Below are 24255 nucleotides of genomic sequence, written 5' to 3' on the forward strand. Positions count from 1 at the left end.
TGAAAAGGGGTTGAGCAGTGGTAGAGCTCTTTCGCAGCACGTGTGAGGTCCTGGGCTCACTATGTTCAGTTCCAGCACTTAAAAATAGGTGTATGCAGTACTCCTGAAATCAGACTGTTCAGGACATCATCAAGGGTTAGGAATAATTAGGGAAGCCTCAGCAAAGATGAGTCTTGAGTGTGGCTCAAGTCTTTCCAGGGTAAATTTTGAATTTTGGATAGGAAAGGGTAGAAATGGGTCACATAGTCTCCCCAGTGGCGGCAGTAAGGCAATAGGAAAGGCGGCATATGTAGCGTGCTTGGGGAGGTAAGGGGATGACCAACCTGACTTAGAATGTTCCAGACAGGCCCTGAGCTAGAAGGTGCAACCGTACATGGATTGAAAGAGCACTGAATGTCTGAGAAGTTTGGATTAGGTCTTCAGATGATAGTGCTGAAGCTAAAAGACGGCCACGTGACAACGATTCAGGGACAATGTCTGGTGGTGTTTTGGTATGCAGTCTGGATCCAGGAGGAAGAGATCAGTGGCTAAAACCCCCACTAATCCTTCAGGCAAAGGAAGGGGGCATCCACTTAAGACACCTTCTACTACTGTGTTGCTGGTCCCTCCTGCCAGCAGAAGGAGAAGGTCACTGTCAGCCAAGCCAACACATTTGTAGCTCAGATCACCATGCCTGTGTCCCGATGCCAATGGGTTTGAAGTTTTCTGAGATTACATCTAGTTATTTGAAACTGTGGTCTTTTTCTTATCCAATAGGGAAAGCTGTGGAGAAGGCAGTGGGGAGGGAGGCATTGGTAAGGAAAGACCTGGGACTCCTCGTGGCCACCATGGCCACCGTAGCTAGGAGCTCAGGAGGGGATCCCGGTTCCTGAGAAACCCACTGTGGGAACTGACTGGCTCGAGCACTGTCAATCTTTTATATTTTGCCTGGTACTGGTAGGATGATTTTTGGATTCAGATTTATTGAGGAAATTGACCGAATACCTTACAATATAGGCTCCAGAAATATTTCTTACCCTACAAAGTATTCTGAAGTCTCCTCTTTATGATATATTTTTACTGAAACTTCCCATGACAGCATTCCATTGGCAACTGTGTTCAGCTAAAGGCTTCCTCACCGTGTCTGCAGTTACTCCACATGAACGACAGGATGATGGACAGGCAGACAGAAGAGGATCCTCCCCCTTCCCGGCTGTCCAAAGCCTGAGGGTCACCGCCTCTGAAACTTCTTTTGTTCGACTTCACCTGCACGTGGCCTTCATGCCTCTAGAGGGCACTGTTTGCTTTGAAATGAAGTTCCTAAGTTTTCCCTAGCCTTTGCCTCTGGGATCTATTGTTTTTGCTGTACAGTAGTAGTACTTTATTTCCTCTCAAGAGGGTTTGTCCCTCCTTTTGTGCCTGTGTATTTGTGGTAATTGCGTGTGCGTGCGTGTGCTTGTGTGTGTGTGTACATGTGTGTCTCCAGTAAAAGTGAATTCAAGTGCTTCGGAATATGGCCGATAATTACTTTGACCAAAGCCTGTCTGTCACTGTCTAGACAGGTCTTTTGAAAGCTCTTCCCCCCCTTATATTCTTTTACAAACCCTTAGTCTGACCCGTGGTGCACCTCCCCCAACCCCAATTATTTCAGTCTGGGGGTCACCGTCACAGCTCTGCCAATGCATCTCAATCCTGCCTTACAGCTGCCCTAGTCCAGCCAGGGCTCCCACTCAGGGCTACAGAGCCTTGATTTATGACACCCCTCTCCACTGGTCCCGGTCTCTCCTGGGGCGAGACTGCTGATCATACCACATTTTCAAATTGGTTCTGCACTACAAACCAATGTCATAAGGGACATAATTTGGTCCTGAAGCCCATTTTCGACAGTGACCTCCCTCGCTCAGGGGCTGACCTCTGCTCTCTGGACGTGAAGGATACCTGACTGTCCTCTTTTATGTTTGGGGGGGTGTATGGGTGCTGTTTCTCTGTTGCCAGTACCTGAAGTGCTCGCCCCCCCCCATTCTCTTCCCTGAGGCATTATATGCAATGCTACAAAGAACTGGGGGTTCTAACACCTCCCTTCAAGGCGTAACTGAGCACCCCTGTTCTCTTTCCTCTTGTCAGAAAGGCCACATTGCATTCGCACACATGAGGAACACAGCGTGTGTCTCCTCGGGGAGGAAAATAACTGTCCACAGCAGGGGGAAAGCAGCAGCCATGATTGACGCGGGGGTCCAGGAGCAAGCAGGCACATTCATTGGTGAGGCGAAGGGGGCTGTGTATTGCCTTGAGGAGCAGGCCACAGTCTTCCTTCCCAGGACCAGTCAGGGTACCCTATCTGGCAGGGTAACTCCTGGGTACCACAGTGCGGAAATAACAGAATTTGCTTTTGTGACTTCTCGGATGCTCCTCATTCCCCCACCTCCCCTTCCCCTTCCTATCTTCAGTGCTCTCTTCTTCTGGACATCCTGGTCCAGTCTATCATGAGGAAGTCCCATCAGCATATGGTGCTGATGCTTAGAAGGATCAAGAGATACTGGGCAGACAAACACCTGGAGCTCATCGCACGGCAGAAGTGATGATAATAATTAAGGCTACCACCTAACTATTTTTTTCCCTCCCTGCTCTGGGAACAACTTTTAATGCATTAATGCATTTGTTTGCAAGGATAGTGTTGATAATATTATGACACAGTTTCATAGATACGAAAATTAATGAGCAGGGAGAGCAGTTACCATTTTAGTGAATGGCAGAACAATCCAATCTAAACTCTCAGGACCCTGATGGCACATTAAACTATGTGTATTTGAAAAATTGTGACACACACACACACACACACACACACACACACACATGCATATATATGTATTAGGTACTTCATGTATATTATTCAAACATTTTTACAATAACTGTGTCATGTACCTGGCACTCACATTTTACAAAACAAGAACTCACTTGGGAAAGATAGATCAGTTGGTAAAGTGCTTTCCTTGCAAGCACATGGACCTGGGTTTGGTCATCAGCATGCAGGTTGCAGAGGTCAGGGCATGTTGGTGTAGTTGGGAGAGTCCGGCACCGGGGAGAAAGAGACGGCCAGGTACTTGGGGTTTGCTGGCCAGCCAGTGTAGTCTACTAAGAAAATTCTAGACGTATAGGAGATTCTGTCCTGCCCCCAGAGATGGATAGTTCTCGAGAAAGGGACAACCGAGGCTGTCTTCTGGCCTCCAAATGTACATGCATGCACACATGTGGAAGTGTGTGCAACTAAATGCAACTGCACATATGCATATAAATATTAAGTGACTTCATATGAACAAGCCAGGCTTTGAACTAGGTGTGCTAGGCTTCAAAGTTTGAATTACTTATTTATCCATTTACTTCAGGCTCTCAGAGGTGACAGCACTATCCCAGTATACTTAGATCTGAAACTGAAGGTGAGAGGAAAGGTTACGTTTCTTCAAAAACATTACTTTGTGGTAGTAAATAGAGTGCCAGAAATAACAAAGGAGATCTGGGTTTTTGTTGTTGTTGTTGTTTTTTGTTTTTTGTTTTTTTTGAGACAAGATTTCAGTCTGTAGCTCTGGATCACCTGGCCCTCTGTAGCACGTGTGAGCCCCAAACTCATGTTAATCCTCCTGCCTCAGCCTCACAAATGCAGGACATACAGGCGTGAGCCACCACCCTGGCTTTGGGAAGTGTGCAATCGTGTCTTTAGGCTGCTGTCTATTCAGCGCTGCTCTGGAGAGGGAACCTGGGGCGTTGGAGAACACACAATGCAGACGAGCGCTGGGATCCAGCCAGGGCTCTATCACTTTCTCTCTGCGGGCAATTTTTATGGGCTGTTTAACCATGACTGAGCTTCATTTTCTCGTGTGTGAAACAGAAATGATGCAAGCGCTCCCCATCTCCTAGGAGTTCCGAATTGTGAAGATAATGGGCCTCATTTACGACGATTGCTGATGATCTAGGAGGGGAGACCCAGAGCCTAAAAGGAGGAGGTCAGCACTCTTCACTCAGACTCACGAGGACTGGAGGGAGAAGAAGGAGGAGGGTGGACTTCAGAGCTCCATGAGTGGGTTGATTACTCTTCCAGTTGTGGCAAAAGCAGCTAAAGAAATGAAAAGAGCTTATTTTGGTTTACAGTTTAAGGGAAAAGTTACGGTGGCAGCAGCCTGAGGCAGCTGACCACTCTGTGACTTCAGTCACAGGGCAGAGGCAGGGTAATGCTCTACTGAACTTGCTATCCCCCCGCCAACGTAATATGGGAATTTCATAACACACACCCCCCCAATCACACTTACTTCCCAGTCCTCCCGAGTCTGCCCTCCCACTCTCATGACCTCCCTTCCAAAAAGAGAAGGAGAAAGAAAGGACAAACAACCACAAATCAGGAAAAAAGAAACCCATGTTCAATTTGTGTTGCCCATACACTCATTGGAGCATGATCGAATTCCTAGTGGCCAGTCCCTTAAAGAAAACTGAGTTCTTCCCCCACCAGCACTGCAGCCAGAAATCATCAGCTGTGGAGAGCTGCACTTCAGCATCCTTATCACAAGTTGTAAGCGTTCCCTTCCGTGGCTTTCTGTCTAGACTGCTTCTTTTGGGGAGCAGTGGAGGTGGGGGTAGGGATTGTCACAGAAGACTTCTATGTCCCTCTTTCTCAATTGTGCATCTGCATTCATGGATAAATTGCAGGATTGATCCATGTCCTTATCCATTATCCCCTTGTCCTTTACAATCCGTGGGAGCACAGATCATGGATTATAGACACATGGTTTTCTAGCGACAGCACATACCATGGGCATCCACACGGTCTCCAGTGTGAGCACGTGTTAGTGTCATGGATCTCAGCATGATCTCTGGTGGCAACGCAGACCATGGACATCACCATGGCCCTCTTCCACAGCTAAGGCCATGGACACGATCATAGTCCTTGGTGGCTGTACAGGTCAGGAAAATCAATATGGACAACATAGGCCACAAACACCAATATGGTTGCCAATGGCAGCCCAATTCATGGACATCAACATGGATTCAGGAGGCAGCCCAGATGATAAACATCTACATGACCTTCAGTGGTAACATGACCCACTGACATCACCATGGTTTCTGATGGCAGCATAGATTACAGACATCGGCATGCCCTCCGTATTAACAAGAACCATGACTTTCTTTATTTTATATCTCATGGGGACTCAATTAGCTTAACCTTGGAGAGGGCTGGCTAGTTAGGATTGGCTGGTGCCAACAAAGACTTTGAAGCAAAACTGGACAGGAAGCAGTGAAGTGGGTACCCAGCGGGGTGATGAAGAGGACTGAGAGGCAGGTGACTTTCATGGTGGAAAACAGACCCAGGGAACAAAGGTGGAGGAATTAATTTATGCAGCGTAACATAATATAATAATTTCTATTTGTTCTGTAATAGCTGTTTTCTGTCTTAAAGCTAGTGTACACAAAGGGAGTCTTCTCAGAGTGGTTGGTTAGTAAAACATGCTCACTGGGCAATGACCACATATTCATGTTATTTTAAATGAGCCATCAACTCTAGAAAACCTGAAATGGGTAAAGCTTTCTTCTGACTTCTTGAGGGTTCTCCTTGGGATCCAGTCTAAAGAGCAGTTAGATACAAGGCACCCGGTGTATCTGTGTGGAGTGGAGATGACAAGGAGATGCAGGCTAAGCTGACTGCATGGAGGAGCTGGCAAGGTCACACAGGTGGGCAGAGGTGGGAGTGGCAAGGCAGCGTTGCCCACTCTAAGTCTGTGCCATCAGCACCTGGCTGAGGCGAATCAAGGAGTCAAGGAACATTGCAATGTCTTGTATCTTTTTCTTTCCAGGGATACTAAACTGTGTCTATTGTTGAGGCTGCAATTTGATGAATGCACGCATTTAGGAAGTATTTTCCCATCTCTCTCTTATATCGCTACCCCTCATTTTATAGCCTAAAATAATACTTTTAGATTTGGGTTCTGTCCTTGCAACAATTTCTGTCTTTAAGAATAATATGTAAATATATAAATAAAAATATCAACGTGTGTGTGTGTGATCTTAATCTTACAACAAGGTTACTGAATAATGGATGTCTCACAAAATAATGGCTAGTCTCAGATATTTCTTTACTAACTTTATTGTTCTTGACCCAATTCAATGGAAAGGAAAAGCCAAACAAGAAGTGGCTCATGTAATGAGACAATATGAACGCCAGGGAGGGCGCCATATGCCTCTCTCATGGCACCCCCGGACTTCTTCGGGGAAGTCCTCATATACCAACACATATGCTCCCTTTAAGAAATCAACCTTGGCTCTATGTTTTCTTCCCCTTAAAACACTCATTGCTTTTGATGGTGTCTCTTTTATAAAATTTATCATGTACTGTCTCCATTTGTAATATTTGGGACACATCTTCTATTAGACAGTGTGGGCATATTTTATATTTTTTCCCTTATTTTATGCACTGAAAATGCTCACTTAAACATTTTTGGTTATAAAAATGACTTGTTGTTTTGTGAAATGGCCATGTTGTCAGATTGCGTTCTACATATTTATATGAATATGTATAGACCTAGGCTACTTTCAATCCTGCATAGAGAAGATCCACAGACAATGGAGATACAAAGAAGTGGTCACAGTGGTGAGGATTACAGACTCGATGCTCAGGTATAAACTGGACGTCTACATCAATACCCCTCCCCAACAACAACAGCCAAGACTCCACCACAACCAAAGCTCAGGAAACACCTTGGAAGAAGAGCGGAAAGAATGTAAGAGCCAGAGAACGGGGAGGAGCGCTGTGGCTATGCCGTCGAGATTGGACTCCTAAGCTTCTGTGGCTGCCTTCACAAGGTCTGCGCAAAGTCAAGCCAACATAATTTCCAGCACGCATGCAGTAGACGGTCTCTAGGCCAATCCGCTACTGAAGAGTTATTAACAGTTACTAGTTGCTGGAGAGTGGAGAATCATCCTTTTTGAAGATGTGGTCCCAGGTAGGATTCCTATGTTTCAAAGAATGGTGCCATACCATGGACATATGGGTAGCAGATTTAGTGGGTTATCAAAAGAAAAAAAAAAAGGCATGAAATTGGGAGAAGATATGCTGGGGCTGTTCTGAGAGACTAACCTCTGAACTCAGTAATTAGCATCTTCGAACTTTCAGCTATACCCTCTTGCTCTTGCAAGTTATCCCAACTGTACTTACTGATATCACACACACCACCTTTCCCATAGAGGAATCCGAGTAGGGCACAAGATCTTTTCCTGAGTACCAGCTGCTCCCTCCTACCTGGCAATGTGGCACATACCTTGGGGGAAGGGTCAGCATATATAAAGCCATGGGAAGCCATCTTTCTCTAGTTAACGTCTCTTACCTTTCTTGCTAATAACACAGATCTTAGAATTGTTGTCCCTATTACAGTACAACCCACACCTGCATCAGGCTTTTGCTTCCACTTCCTTGCCAAAGGGCCCCAGAGAAACACACCCAGGATTGTCTCTGTAAAGTTCGATGTCATTTTCAGTTCTCTTCTGTCCTTCTCAGGGCATAACTGGGCAGACTGTCATTGCTCTTGTTCGGTTTGGCTTCCCGAGTGCTACGCCCCTCCCTTGCTGGCATACTTCCTAATCATTGGAGATTCTCCTGCTCTCCTCACTGATTCGCCCTCACAGGTCTTTCAGCTCTAGCGTAACCCATGGTACAGTGCTTTGCCCTTATTCACTTGGTAAGTGGTGGCCGCCAAACTCATGTTTCACACGCCAGGAACCACTTTACTGGAGCGCTAACCCTGCGCTTCGCCCGGTCCAGCGGCCTGGTCATCACCATTCGGCTTCAGGTGCTGTGACACATCTCAGGCTCCATCCTCCCTTCTGATTATCCCTTCCCACTTGCTTCCCCTCTGGTCCTCCCATTCTGATAAACAGCATTTTCTCTTCTACATTTGAGGGCTGTATGTGTGTGGTACATACATGTGAGTATATAAATGCATGTACCCATGTTCACACGTGGGGAGACTAGAATAGGGTATTCGAGGTCTTTCTCAATAGCTCTGTATCTTACTGTCTGGAGACAGAGTCTCTCACTGAACCAGAAGCTCAGCATTTCAGTTAGGCTAGCTGACTGACAAACTCTTGGGGTCTGCCTGACTGCACTTCCCAATGCTTGGCTGACTGGCACAGACTCAGACCCTCTTACCCACTGAGTTATCCCCCTTGTCTCTATTTCTATATTTTTTATGAGTAAAACATTCAGTCCACATCTTTGAATTATCTTCTATTCATAATTATTTTATATTCTCTAACTCATTAAGCAATTCACTATTCAATTGTCCCAGCTCTTCCTTGGAAACGCACCCTGACTCTGATCATTTCTCACCGCCCCCCTTATCTCCGTGCTGGTTTGAAGCAGCGGACACATACTCCCTGCTGCTTTCACCCAGTCTCCCTACAGCACACCCTCCAGCTAGTCATCAGAACGAACCCTTTGAAAGCCTAAAGCGAATCTTCTGATCCTCAGGCATGGATGGACAAAGAAAAGAGAGACTTTCTTCAACATATCCATTACTGAAGTCCAATCCCTAGGAAGACGATATGGAAGGAGGCAGTGCCAAAGTCTGGGGGAGTGTGGCTGGAGGTGAGACAGAATGGGAGTTGACATCACTCAGAACCAAGCTTAGAAAAGAGAAATAGAATCTTGAACTCACTCACTGTCCTAGGCCTTGGGATTTCTGTCAGAATGTAGGTTTTGTAGGGAGGTAGGCAGCTCTCAACCTGGAAAGACATGTGGTTGAAATTATAGAAGAAAGACAAAATCTTGAAGAAAGCTACTGGGTGGAAGGCTGGAACAATTCTTGAGGGGAGTGGGGAGCCCTGGTGTATACCCACAGTCACGCTGGTTCTCATTTATCAGAGTAAACATTCGCCTGGCCACATGGCTAGAATGTTCTGACAAAGCGTGCCAGATGTTACCAATAAAGAGAGCCCTTCTTTTTACATACCGTTATTGGCATAATATTTTCTCTGTTTCCAACTCTTATGGAGGCGTTGTTGACGGTTTGATGGACTGAGGACTCACTCTGGGTTTGATTGCGTCTCAATCACCAAAACCCCAAACTGAAAGGAGAGTAAGAGCTAACTATCTGTCTTGACTGAAAAATGTAATAATAGTAGCTCAGATAGGATATCCCGAGTAAAAAATGGTCTCCCGTGAGAAAGGTCCCAGAGGCTGCTGTATGAGCCCTATTAGTTGGCTTCCAGAGTTAGAGGATATGAGAGGCAGATTATGTGTTCTCGACTGAAGATTAACTACAAGGAGGAAAGACAAGGCAAGCAGAGGAAAAGTCCACGTCAACTAGCCGTGTGGAATATACATGAATCCATCTCTAAGGACACGGTCATTTGTAAACGTTAACTGCCATCTTGGTAATAATGACAAAATGTAACCGCTACCATTGGTTTAATGAATACTTTATTCAGATTCTCGTGTCTATATTATTATAAATATTATACACAAAATATATGTGTCCATACATTATTCTACATTATGTGTGAAATAAATATTATAGGTAGAGAGATTGTTGGATGATAGATGGATAGATAGATGTGTGGATGACAGGTTTTTTTTTTTTTCACAAACCCACAAGACAGACATTAATATCCCCTTCTCTTTGTTTCACAGCGTTCCTGGCTCTTTTTCTATTCTCCTACCTTTGTTTTCCCTCCCTTCTTCAGGCATTCTTAGCCAGTCCCTGGTATTAGCTACAGACTGTTTGGCTCAGGAGAGTGGAGGGGCAAAGTTAACACGCCAGGGCATACTTAGGTCAGCATTCTACTTAATGTTTCTGGTTTCTGTTTTTTTGTTTTTGACATTATCCTTGAGGGCACATATTAGGGACTTGAAGTCCTTTGAGTCTTTTCTCCTCTCCAGATTGAATTTGGTATGGAATGCTTACAAAACCAAAGCTAGAAACAAAACCCCCAAATAAGAACAAAGACTCCCTTTTTATTGTTATGTATCCATTGTGTAGATGGATTTCATAAGGACATTTCAGATAAGTATATACTCAACTCTGACCACATCCACTCTTTTTTTCCTCTTCTCCCTCCTTCCCCAAATCCCCTTTTGTTCCTCCAGTCACCCTTCCATCGACTGACACTCTTATGTACATTTGTGTGAAATCTTCATTCCACTAACACCATAATCTGTGAAGGTGAAATTCTTGTCTAGAAGAATGGGGTGGCTAAGGGGGGTGACAGATTTTACTCTGAAGATGCTTTTGTCTTTTGTAAGTGGGAGCTGAGTTTCAGAATTGTTATATTAGAAGCCCAAAATGGTAATCAGGGAAAAATGTGTATTCGATTCAGGTCTATTTCGACAGGTACTCTTCAGCTTTTGTTTGTAGCCTGCAACTCACAGGTCTTAAAAACCATCTGTATGAGTGACCCAGCTTTGACTCCTTTGCTTGAATCCTCCTGTGGATCCCAGTTGCTGTAGTTGTGTCAGAGGTGGGAAAGGCAACCTTGTGTGATGAACTAGGGGTATATATAGCCCAAGAACCTGCAACTCATTCTGTAACATGACAACTAAAAACTCTGCCTGAAAACCGAGTAAGTGATTGAAGCAACACTTTCTGCCTGGAGCTCGACTCACTTTTCCCTACAGAGGCTGCATTTTCCATTCCCGGTACCCAGTCCAATCCCTGGAATCCACGTGGGCAGACCATAGAGAAGGCAGCCGATCTTATCCTGGCTTGGGTCTTGCACATGGGACTTGGGCTGTGTCCCTTGCTCTGGGACGGTAAGTGATGTTCATTATAGTAGAAATCTTTTCGTACCTCCATCCCCCATTTTCACTCTCTCTTCGTCTTTCTGCCCTTTTATGAAAGATGTAAACATCAGGGAAGGCATGCCATAGTTCACTCTCCTTTCATTCCTTGACGGATGTTCACTATGACTGAGCAGAGGGCATTCCTCATGCCATAATGTGAGGGGCATAAAATAGGGTGGTACTGAAACCGTTAGAGACACAGTTAAATCCCTCTAAGTCTAAAGGCAGCTGTGGATCTTGTTTCCTCTTCTTCGGGATGAAACCTTGTTCCTTTTTTGGAGGTGCCCTCTTTATTTCTCAGAGATTGTCTCTTACAAAGAATTGCCCTGACCAAGATCCAGAGTGGCTCAGGTTCTTCCCGGCCAGCTGTTTGTACAGGTAACAGCGGGTACAAAGGTACAGCTCATCAGTGACTAGATGGATAGACACGAGACACAAGTAGGAAGATAGAAGGAAAATGCCAGGATGCAGCACATGCCAGGAGGCCGGAGAGTTGTCAGAGACAGAGGACGAGCAAGGGATTTTGGTTCTCTTTGAATCAGGAAATGAGAGAGGAACAGAGTTGCTCTCCCCCGTGAGAAGGGTCCCATCAGTAGGAATATCCCAGGGAGCTTCAGACATTAGATATTCAAAATGCCCCTCAACTTCTAAGGCAATAATGATTTGCCCCGCTCATATTTAGAGTTGAAGAATTCTAGTTGTTTGAGTATTACATTAATGGCGTCTCAGAAGTGACACTTTCACTCGGAGACAGGCTATCTTCTTCACAAGCTAATTCCCTCATCCCACACTCAGCTTTTAGACAAAGCCAGGTCCGCACCACATAGCCTACTTGTAAATTAAGTTACACCTTTACTTCTTGCCAAGTTAGAAGATAATTTGGAGATGTGATTAAGGTGCTGTTCCTGATTTTTGCTAGGGAAATACTTAAATTTCTGGTCCTGTTGTAACCTTTGGTCCAGGTGAGTGATGCCTCTTGGGAGGAAGCAGATTCCAATAGGAGGTTGTTAGGATTTGAAAACAACAGCAATTGCAACAATGGTTCAGTAGCACTTGAACTTCCAGATCTGAACTCAGTGACAACTTGATCTAATCTAATCGCTTCGTTTGCACACGTCTCCCCCCCCCCCCACTGTGTGCCAAGGGGCTAAACAACCATGCCTAACATAGACTCTGAGCTTCACGTAGAAGTGTTTGTCAGAAATGAACATAAAGGAGAATAAACTGTGTGTTGATGGGACAGTGGGGATCTTGGCATGTTTGGGCCTTTGTAACGAAGAGCTGGTCTGGAGGCTGGAAAATTCAAAATCAAGGTGTTGCCAGATTTTCTGAGATCTCTTCTTGGACGGCAAAAGGCCACCTTCCTGTCATACTGTCACATGGTGATGAGAGATAATGCTCCAGGCACCCTGTCTTAGAAGGGCATTGATTTCATCAAGGGAGTTCCAGGGTCCTGAGCAGTTCTCTTTCTTCTCTGACATCTCGAGTCAGTACTTGAGTAAGGCCCTACCTTTTCTCTCCTCCTAAGGCTCGAGCCCCCTCTTCCTAGTGTTATCCTGTTGGTTTAGGGGTTCAATTTTTTGGGGACAAGGTTTCTCTGTAGCTTTGGAGCCTGTCCTGAAACTAGCTCTTGTAGACCAGGCTGGCCTCCAACTCATAGAGATTCCCCCTGCCTCTGCCTCCCAAGTGCTAGGATTAAAGGTGTGTGCCACCACCGCCCAGCTACAGTATGATTTTTTGAAAACAAACATTTGACCTGTAGTAGTGAACTATAAAAACGAAGACACCAAGAAAATAAAAATGTCACACAAGGTCTCATGGTTCTCAGTGACATTTAATCATTTGCAGGAACCATACCATTGTTGTCTCTGTATCTCTTGCTTCTGTGCATTCCTGAAAAGTGGTGGGAGCATTTTCAGGCACCTAACTCCCAGAGAAAAGGAAATGTGTTCATACAAGAATGTTCCCAACCTTGTACAATACAGTGGCTTCAGGATTTTGTTGAATTCTACCACTTAATAATTTTTCAAAATCTAGGAAGTCATTTCTTCAAAATGGACTCTGTGCGTTTACTCGACAAACCATGTTACTAACACCCCATGTTTCTTTCGCTAACTTAACTTTGGCTCTCCCTGTTTCTTCCACCTAGACTTGACAAATGTCAATGTTATTCCTTGGTATCCTAAGAGCAGTAAGATTTCTTCACGTGTATTTTTAGTTCTACTGAGTTTTTCAGTTGTCTCTAGTTTTTATTAGCTTTCTTTTTGGACATGTTTGTATCTACTTTAAATACCTTTGTTGTCCTGCCAGCCCCATCATTTCTTCAGGAGCCCCTGAGTTAAGGAGCTTTCTCTTTGTCCACAGAGGGCACCACAGAAAACATGGTTACTGCCCAGAGCCCCGTTCCTTGTTGTCACAGTCATTTCTGGACACCCTCTCCTGTGATCATAAGCCTCAGCTGTGGGTATAGGTGAGTCACTGGGTTTATCTTCCCGGACAAGTAGTCCAGGGCAGGCAAGGACTAAGGGTGATGAAGTGTTATCGTTGAATGGAAGTATGGTTTAGGACTGAGATGATGAACTTAAAGTGGTTTTTAAGTTTATGAAATATTTTGTATGACTAGTCTCCTTCCTCTTATCTAAATGAATTGCAAACACCAACCAGAGGAACCACAGACAAAACCAAGACAAAGAGTTCTCTGGGTTTCTGTACCCACAGGCCAACATCAGCCCTGCAGCGAGCAGCAGACTGACATCTCCCTCACCCTGACTCCCAACTCTCCAGTTATTTGTTCTCATGCCAATCTTAAGGCGAGGGTGAAGGATTCCACAGAAGATGTTGCAGTTTTAGGTCAGTGGATGCTATACAGGCCAAATGGTCTTTAATTAATGATGCAAGCCCTTTAAAAGAAGTCTCTTTCTGGCTCTTAGAAAAGGAAGAGAGGTTTGTGGGATGAGAATCATTTGCCGGTATGGTGCACGTCTTTAGTCCCCGCACTCGGGAGGCAAAGGCAGGCGGTTCTCTGTGAGTTTGAGGCCAGCCTGATTTACAAAAGCTAGTTCCAGGACAGGCTTTAAAACTACAGAGAAACCCTGTCTCCGAAAACAAAAAACTAAAAACCAAAAACCAAACCAAAACAAACAAACAAAAAAACGAGAGAGAGAGAGAGAGAGAGAGAGAGAGAGAGAGAACCAATTTCCACATGTTGCTGTTGATTTTCCTAGGGAGGAGGCCATGGAACAAGGGCCTGACAGCATCTACTAGTGTCATAGTGGTTCTTGGCCAAAAAGAAAAAATGAGGTTTAGTTTAGACCAGATGGAAGCCAATTCATCAGAGAACCCATCCGCGTGGGCCTGGAAAGACAGTTTTCCTCAGCACCTCAGAAAGACAGCACGTACTCATGGGGACCTAACATATGTCCTGCTTTTTTGGCCAACAAGCGTTTCCTGACTTTTCAGTCCTCAGCAGAGAACCTAGTTCTTACGTTCAGAACTGAGAAATAGATAGTGTACGTGGTGTTTTAAGCCACCAAGGTTGGGGCACTTTGGTCCTCGGTCCCATCGCTGACTCAGAGTAGACGAACCACAGAGGACGTCTGGGAGGAGCGATGCATAGCAAAGCTATGCGGAGCCTTGGGTTGTGCTAGTGACTTTTTTCTGCGGCTATTATAGCACTATGACTGCGACTTATAGAAGGAAGAGTTTATTTTGGGCTTCTAGTTCCAGAAGGATGAAAGCCCATCACTATCCCAGCGGGGAAAGCGTGACAGTAAGCGACAGGTATGGCAGCAGGAATAGCTGAGAGATTACAACTTAGAACCATAAATGGGAAACAGAGACAGTACACTCAGAATGGTAGGCCCGCCCCTAGTGACATAGTTCTTCCAGAAAGATCAAACCTTCTAAGTCTCTCCAAATAGTACCACTAACTGGGGACCAAGTATCCATATGTCAGTACCTTTGCGGAACATTCTTGTTGGGGGAATGATCACATGCATTGTGACAGTGAAGGTCTCTTTACTCTCTGGACTCTTAGCCCCAAGTAAGCTGGCCCACCTATAAATTGCCTTGGCCATGGCTTTATAAAGGTAACTAATAGAGGCTCTGATGGACAGTTTTGGTGTTTCTTACTTTAGAGAGAACCCTCGTGGACCTGAGGAAGCATTGCCTGGGAAGACTTGGCCACACTCAAAAACTCCAGCCTGTTTCTCCCATTGGCTAAATCCACAGCTGGGCATTGCATTTGTCACTTTCCTGTTGCTGTGATGAAACAGCCTGGCCAAAAGCCACTTTGGAAGAAGGGTTAATTTGGCTTGAGTATCCAGTGGGATCGCATCCACACAAGCAGGGAAAACCCAGCAATGGGATCAAGAAACTGAAAGGGCACATTTGCACTTACACACACACACACACACACACACACACACACACACACACACACACACACAAATAAATAAATAAAAAAAATAAAAAAAAACCAGAGAGGAGAAACAGAAAGCAGGTCCAGACTATACGTCCTCCAGGCCCATCCCTAGTGACAGACTTCCTCCTGCAAGGCTCCACTTCCTACAGATGCCACAGAAGTGGTTCTTGAGGTTGCTGATGTGACAGATTCAAGGATGCAGCTAAGTGATGCTGTGGTTGGTGGCTTTACTTTGACGGGAACCTAAAGAATGAAGACGAACCTTTGCGAGCAGGTGTACAGGGGATGAAGAAACAAATGTGGTCTTTTCGCTGGATAACTTCGGTCCAGCCCAAGTACATTTCCAACATTTCCTTATATTCCTTTGACTTTTCCCTTGCAATGGAAAGAAGCGATGGAACTACTTTGTCAACCCAAAGAGCCATGGTTAGAAAGGATGTGTTTTGTGTCATTTAAAAAACCCCTAAGTCCATTTCCTATCAATCGTCATCACAAAGCGAACTGAAGTTTTGTCTGCTGCTGCTTACCCACTTCTCATTCAGTTTTTCATTTTTCTGTTCATGAATTTACAAAGCAGGTATTTAGTTTCCATGACACCAGACACTGAAGTGCAATTTTATTGGAAAGTATCTGATTTGAATCTGAAAACGAATTCCGAAGATCTATTTTGGAGGGCTGTTCATTTTTGGTTTTTGAAAATGCTTCTGCTCTTTGCCCCCTGAGTTCTCTGATCGCTGAAAGCCTGATTTTGTAAGTTTTCCTTTCTTCTGTTTATTAAAGCTATATCTTTTATATTAAAAAAAAGAAAATGCTTCTGTGGCTGTTGGGCATACTGCAGGATCTGAAGGGCTCATGTTAAAAACACGTGCCTATCCCGGAGAGAAGAGCTGTCTCCCAGCTGCCACGCGAGGTCATCTCCAGTGTATGTTCAAGCCCACCCCGATTCAGACTAGCATCCCTAGCAGTCTGCATTTCTTTCCAGGTGTAGTCACCAAGCAATATGGATACTGTAAGATTTCTTTCATTCAAAGATTCTTTGAGCAGAATCCTAGGCCTGGCAACCGAATCTCAGTTATATTTAGCTGAGTTTACCTTTGCTGTAATGTGAGGAGATGAACGCAAACCGTGCTTTTCTTTGCTACTTTGTATGTGGTGCTTGATCTCCTGTCAGAAGAAAAGGGTTGATAGTGACCATACTTTCTTCATGGGAAACGTCCTGAGGGTAAAGTGGGTCAAGGCCATTCAGGGCTACCAGCACCTGTAACAGAGGAAAGGTCACATCCGGGATTATTCACTCGACAAAGTAGCCAATTGAAAACCAAGCAGGAAAGAGAAGGCTGCTAGCAGTATACATCCTGTCAAGGCAAGCCTTATGGCAGGGTTTCCACAACATCTTAAGGAACGTGATTCCCCAGTGTTGTTACTGAAGGAAGCAGTTGAAAATCAGAGGGGTCAAGAATGGAAGGCGGATGTGGTCATTATGAGCTACCAGTAAGGCTCCTCATTGAGTTAGGAAGCCATTGCAGACCCAGGGGATTTCAGAGCTTCTGAGAGAGAATAAGAGTTTGGGTCAAGGACACCAGGTGGCAGGGAAGATGAAGGGTGTGCAACTGAACTCAAAACTGCTTGCCTTTATTGAGAGCCTCTCCCAAGACCCCGTGTGACAGATGACTGCCACGTGGGCCCACGTGCTTAGACAGATTCCAGCCTAGGAGAGCGGCAACTTCGGAAGGACCAACTCAGACTTTAGTATGCACTGGAATAGAGGGACAGGTCTCACAAGAGTTATGAAGTAGACAGGTGTTTCTGGGGAGTGGAAGACTTTGGGTGGTGGTAAAGATGGGGTATCTATTCCATCGGAACAACTCCCACTTTGGTAAAAAAAAAAACCTATGCATTTGTGTGTGTGTGTGTGTGTGTGTGTGTGTGTGTGTGTTTGTGTGTGTATGTTGCGTGCACATATGTGTGTGATTGTGGATGCAGAGGCTACAGGTTGGTTTGGGGCATCTTCTCTTCTTCAATGGCTCTCTAACTTAGCTTTGGGGACAATGTCCCTCACTGAACTTGAGACTCATCTAGTTGGTCTAGCTAGCCAGCAACTGCCTTACCTGTCTACATCTAGGGTTGTGGCCTGTGTACCTGCTGTGGCCCAGTCTGATTTTTCATTTTTTATGTGGGTGCTGGCAATCAAACTCTAGTTCCCATGCTCATGAAGCAAGTACTTTCCAACTTGGCTTTCTCCCCAATTTTGAACTTGACTTAGAAAGTCTAAGAGCAGAAAATACAGAGCACACTGACCTGGAAGTAGATGTCCGCCCTTCCCACCAGCTCTTCTGGTGACTTCTGCAGCACTGGTCACACCCTCATTTATCCTGTGGGCTCATATCAACTGCTGGCCAGTTTTCCAAGGGCCTTCTGTGTTCTAAGCACATCATGGGGACAGAGGAGAGAAGGCAATGAATAAAGTCTGAGCGTCTGACCTCAAAAGGACTGTGCGGTTAGAAGAGGTATAAACCTGAGAGACGGTGGGTGATGGAAGCCAGAGTCTACTCCGCTGAGAAGGTACCATTCCTGGTGCCTCCTGTAAAATGGGCCGTTTCCCTTTATGGGCTCAGAGTTGAATGTTGTGCTTTGAACTGGGAAGGCAGGCGAGGAAAGGACAGACAATTATTTGTCCTCTTCTAGATCTGTGGGTTTCCGAAGCTAAGAGAGAATTAAAAATGTAAATGAGATCTCGAAGTCATTCGTCTCAAGCTGTGAGCTGTGCAATTCCAGGTTGGGAAAGTGTCTCTAATCTGTTGAAAAAACGAAGGGCCAGCTACTGTGTCTCCAAAGCTAGGCATTAACCCGGGGACTTTGTGTTCTCAGCCTGGACAGTGACAGTGTGCTCCAGTTTCCTAGACGGTGGTGGGAGCTAGGGTGAAAGCGCAGCGCTGAGGACTGGGGTAAGCAGGAGTGGATTCCCAACCACCCCCCATTAGACGCTTTCTGACTGGTGATTGGTAGCTACGGACAGAACCTACCCATAAGGGAGAGGGACGAATGCAGGACTTGGAGATCTGAATATGTATGGCCCCAATTTCTTTGTGTGGCTGATATCTGACTGGATGTTTATTCTTTGAGATTATACATTCTGACTCAGAGGAACAAAGGACTGGTGAGAGCTGCTCTCTGGTGCTTAATAATTTGAAGGAATTTACATTTCAATGCGGCTCTGTGTTAGGTTTCCCACACAACCTCTTCCCCTACGTCCTACTTGCCCCCACCGCTTCTTCCAATGTAAAGAAGACGTGATGATTCTCTGGGTGTGAGTGGGCTGGAGGGAGAAGGGGTGAAGGGAAGGAAGTCATTGCACAGCATCAGAGGGAGGAGATTTATTGATATTCTATTTAGAATTTATTCCCTCTGAATCCTATTTATTTTATTTATGTTTATAAATCACATATTAGCAAGTACAATGGAATCTCCTAAAAAGCCCAGTAGGTTGTGTGGCATTCTCTATGATTGGGAAGAGGCCAAGGGGAGTGGAAGAATGTGAGGGGATGATGGGAGCAGCTGGGGGACAGGAACATCGCCTTTTTGGGAGAAAAACGTCTTCCAGAGAATAGCAGGTGTCACTTTGCTTGCTTTGTGTAAGCAAGTGCAATTCAGATCATCTTCTCTGTCCTTCCCCCACTGCCTTCCCCCAGAGGATTCCTTGTCAGGTAATTAACCATCAGCATTACAGAAAGTGCTTGCCAGAAAGAAGTGTGAAAACACATTTACACCTCATGTAAATGGGAGAGGTGATGTTTTTTTGTTTTGTTCTGTTTTTTTTCCTGTTTGAGTGACACCTGAGGAGCCATACAATGACAAAGATAAAATCATCCATGGTTCAGGTGCTGTTTCTGAAGTAAGCCACCTTTTCCCTCTTTACTCTTATGCCATGATACAGAGGAACAGGCCAGGAGGCAGTAGCCCAGGCTAGCCCCTTTACTGATAAGAGGGAAATTTTTCTATTGTATATACAACCAATAAACTCATAAGATGCTCAATTGTGCCATGAGCTGATTCTTCTGTATGAAATTCTAGTACAACAAGGATAGAGGAAGAAAGTTCAAGAGGTCAGGAGAGCAGGAAGAAGGAATCAATAAGGGTTCATGGAAGAAGCAAATCCCCAGAAAGGCTGGAGCTGAACGAAGGGCGTGCTGGGTGGTGGGATAGGAAAATACAAGCGCAAGAAGGAGAAGCTGTGAAAGAAGGTCCCCAGGCAGAAGCCTCACCTTTGACTGAACCTTCTACAAAGCTGACAGTTGGCAAAACCTTCAACGACTGTGAGGAGGTTTGGAACGTTATAGGTCCAGACTCTGGTAACCTTTTCTGTCGGGCCATCTTCATCCCTCTTAGTAGCCACTGCTTTCCATTTCTATGTCCATGTAGTATTTCTGAGGCGAACAAGTAAAACCCTGTGAAATGTGTTTGCAGACCCCTGGCTTCTACCAACTGGAAAGGCTGTATCATCAGATAGCGTCTTATGCCGATACAGTAGAGATTTCCTGCTTTCCTTCAGCCCACCTACCTAATGTTCCACCAATGTATTGGAAGGCACCTTGCCTTAACCTCAGACTTTCCTTCTTCTGTTACTGTCAAAGCATTATGAAACTGTTGCCATGTTGGAAGATGGAATTGTGGGTGGCTTGAGTCTGTGTTCCTGGGCCATGGTTGTTCACATTTGACTCTGGTATGAACTGTGATACGTTCTCTTTGCAGTTTGCCTGGCACATTATTTAGGCTACACATCTTGATAGATAAGATTAGTTTATAGTCATATCATAAAATGAGTTAGGAATAAAAAAAGTCAGTCCATGACCAAGATGGGCTGCAAGGACAGGTTAATGAAGGACTGGTTTCTGTGTTGGACAGACTAAAAGTATGGAGCCCTTGACACCACAGTACTTTATAATCAACAATAAGACAAGTAAATCGACATGTCCTCTAACTAAAGGATCAGGAAGGAAATGAAAGACTATAAAGATCCCGGTGAACTATAAGTTTCAAGAGGAACCTTCTCGATAAAGGGGAACTGTACCCATGGCTGGGGATGGTCTTCATTTTCCGCAGAAAGAGGCCTCTTTGATGAGGGTTGGTAGCCACACTTATCTGTGAATATAAGGATATGATTTAGAACATAGTAAGGATTTATGCTGGTCAAGCAAAATATCATTGGTAGATTCCTTTCTAAAGCCATGATCTTACTATCCCCGAGAAGCTGGCTAAGTTTCCATTATCAGACTTGACTTCCCTTTTGTCAAGTGGGTCTTGAGTCCGATTAGACAGTTGTTAGTTGCCATGGGCACGTGGCTCCCCTCATTGCACTTTTCTGCGTACCTTGCCATGCTGTGCACAGGTGATGCAACTGAGTTAGATGGTTTGATTGCTTCCCTCCCTTGGCAGTTGGCCTAGTACGTTCTGGAACTGTGGAAGATTGACCACAGGAAAGAGGCTCCCAGGTCAGACCCTGCCGACTCATCTGAATTCTGCGGTATCTTCAGTAATGGGAACCCACTTGTAACCCCTGAGATGTAACCAAGGGCTATACCTATAATCTATATTGTTTGGGAAGTCATTTGGACTACTCTAACCAACCATTCAAAAAGTGGTATATGTGTGTGCATGTGTGTGTGTGTGTGTGTGTGTGTCATAGTATAATTCTTCAAGGTTTTATTCAAACAACCTTGGTGTTATTTGTACTTTGTCTCTCCTCCTTCTGTATTGACCCCCACTCTCTCCTTCCTATTTGAAGCTCATCCCACAATTGGACACAATGCAGAGTAAACAGATTGCACAGAACCCAGCCCCAGTGAATGCATCTACATCACACCTCCCGCATCTATAACTCAGCGAACATCACAGAAGAGTAGGTAGAAAGACTGTTAAAGCCAGAGGACCAGAAAGTCTGCTGGCAAACAGACCCTCCCATAAATGGCTGCAGAAACAAGGTTGGAACAAAGACAATATCAACAGACATGTAATGTGGAAGGAGAGAAACTTCAAGGGGTCCCACACCTAGACAAAGAACTACAGGTCACTACCGACTGCTGGGAGAAGGAGAGTTAGCTTCTCCAAATGATGAATCTTCGTATTAGTTGTCCAATGCAGAGAGGTCAGTGCTAAAACCAGATATACACAAACAGCAAATGTGGACTCAGTAAGCTGTATCTGTGCAGACACATACTTACACACACACACACGCATGCATATATATTTATGTTATAATAATAATCAAAGAAAAGGAGGCTATCAATTTGAGAGTGGGGGACATGAGGAGGATAGCTGGGAGGGGCTGAAGGAAGGAAAGGGAGGGGGAAGTGATAAAATTCTATCTCGATTTTTTAAAAAAAATAAAAAAAGATGAAAAGAAGGTATGGGGTTGGGGATATAGATTAGCAATTGAACAGCATGTATACTGTTAGTGTACAGTATCTAAATTTGATTCTTAGAACCCAAGCTGGTTGGTTCTTAACTGCCTGTAACTCTAGTTCTATGGAGTCCAGGGCCCTCTTCTGGCCTCTGTGGGCAACTGGGCTCGTGTGCACAGATTCCCTCCACCCATCTCTGAAACATGCATGCACAGATATAACTAAAAATACAAATAAATGCTAATTTTTGAAGGTAAGGCTTCAGACAAGTCCTCTGCTGTATCTAGGAAGTGACATCTGGTGGGGGGTGGTAGTGTCCCTTCAGAGCCAGCAAGGCCTCAGGTTTATAGCACCAGAAACACAGTTAACATCTTTGAAGATCTTGTTTTTCTTAGCTGCTCCCTGAACTTTTTTCTTGAAGACCAGCAAAGCTCCCTTCCTAAACCTTTAATGAGAAGTGTCTACAACATCTGACTTTCTGATCATGTGACTTTCTGATTCTTGTGCACATGTACTGGAATCTCTTTAGGGGATCTAAGATCTGGAGGATTTGTGAGTGGGATAATGGACAGCTCTTGAATTCATTGTCAACATTCTTTCGTGCACCCTACTGGTCCAGCCAAAGAAGGAGCCACTGAGTCTAGAATTAATTTAAATAGTATTACGGTATTGAAAAGCTCCATGTGCGACTGAAGAAATGGCTCAGAGGTTAAGAGCCCTTGGTATCATCGTGGAGGTCCTGGACTCAGTTCCAAGCTCCCATATCGTGGCTCACAACTGTCAGTAACTGCAGTTCTAGGGATCTGGCCCTCTCCTTTGGCCTCCTTAAGTACTAGGCATTGCACAGTGCATATAATACATGCACATGGGTGAAAAACTCACACACATAAAACAAAAATAAATATATCTTAAAAATAAGCTTCCATGCTTTTTCTTTGTGGAATTAGGACTTGTCTTCCTTTTTCATCATTCTCCTTCATGCCTTACAGAATGAGTTTATTGCGCACTCCACACTCAAGGTTTTCCGTTTCTAATGCATCTTGTTCACAATTCTGATCGAAAGCCCATTAGGAAGTTTTAGACAGTATTTAAGTGAAGATTCATCTAGAGTGGCTTGAGCAAAGACATTGCATTATTTTTGTAATAAGACATAAAAGAAGGGGATGTGAGACTTCAACCATATTCCAGGGACCCAGCTTCTTTCTGCTGTGCCTTTTTTGGGTGTCATATATGTTTTGGACTGGTGCCCTGAGGAGCTGCAGAACACCCCAGAAGCTTTACATGTTGCATTTAGACAAAAGAAAAAGACCAGAGATTCTTATCTGTAACTCTTCGAATACACTAGCAAATGGCTAGGTTTATTTCAGTAGTTGTCTTTCTTTTTCTCTTTCTCCCTCTCTTCCTTCCTTTCTCCCTTCCTCTCTCTCTCCATCCCCTCTCTCTCTTTCTTTCTTATTTCCTTCCTTCCTCCCTCCCTCCCTCCCTCCCTTTTTTCTTTCTTTCTTTCTTTCTCTCTTTCTTTCTTTCTTTCTTTCTTTCTTTCTTTCTTTCTTTTCTTTCTGTGTCCTTTTGCTATTTCATTTATTTCAATCCCATTTCTCACTTGGATGAAGATTAGATCATTAATTTATAAATCATGATTTATAGATTAATGATCTAATATATGAGATAATATAAGCATTTGAAATTATCTAATTCCTTTTAAGCATTTCCCCACCCTCTGGCTTTTGTTTCCTAAATTGTGCTAGAGATCAAACCCAGGACCTCATACATGCTGGGCCAGCACTCTGCCATTGAACTACATGCTTAGTACTCTTAAAAATACACCCTGCATGTCTATACATGTGTGTTTGTTTCAGATAATTTGTTCGAAACACTTCCTTTGGGCTTCCTATTTTGATTCCTGGGTAATTTGGGGAGTCTTCCTTAACCTCACTACTGAAGACTAGAAAAAATAAACATATGTCTGTTCGTTTTTTTTTTTTTCCCGGAGCATGCTGTATTTGATTTAAATGCTTTAAATATACATAGGGTTGTTTTTATGGCATAGTATTTGATTCTTTTGAAATAGTTCACATACACTGTAAAAAATGATGTACTCTTAAGATGTCGCAGAGTGTTCTAAGAAGATGAAGGTGATGGTCAACTCTGTTTAGATCTTGGCACCCTTTGCGAGCTTTTTGTCGGTGTCTGGTCTGTTATTGAGAGAGCAGTGTCTGAAGTTCTCCTGACATCTGTGACTTTGACTGTCTTACTCCACTTGTGCCATCATGTATTCTGATGACGTGTTATTAAACACACCAAGGTTCAGGATCATTTTTTTGACGAACTGGCTCATTTATTGCCATGAACTGTTTCTGTTTAGTACTAGTAATACTTTTTGTGTTAGTGTCTGTGTGGCATTAGAATAACAACTTCAGCATTCTTATGACTCAATGGAGCATACCTTTTAACCTTTCCATTTTAATTTATCCGTGTACTTAGGTCTCAATTGAACATCTGGTAAACAGTGTATAGTTATGCTCAGGTTAACTGCTTAAAATCCAATCTGATGATCTCTGCCTTTTAATATAATGTTTACTCTTTTACATTTAACACATTAATGTGGTCGAGTACAAGACTGTCATTTATGTTCTGTT

This window comes from Myodes glareolus, chromosome 5 (assembly GCF_982192425.1).
Source record: "Myodes glareolus chromosome 5, mMyoGla1.1, whole genome shotgun sequence".
Lineage (NCBI taxonomy): Eukaryota > Metazoa > Chordata > Mammalia > Rodentia > Cricetidae > Myodes > Myodes glareolus.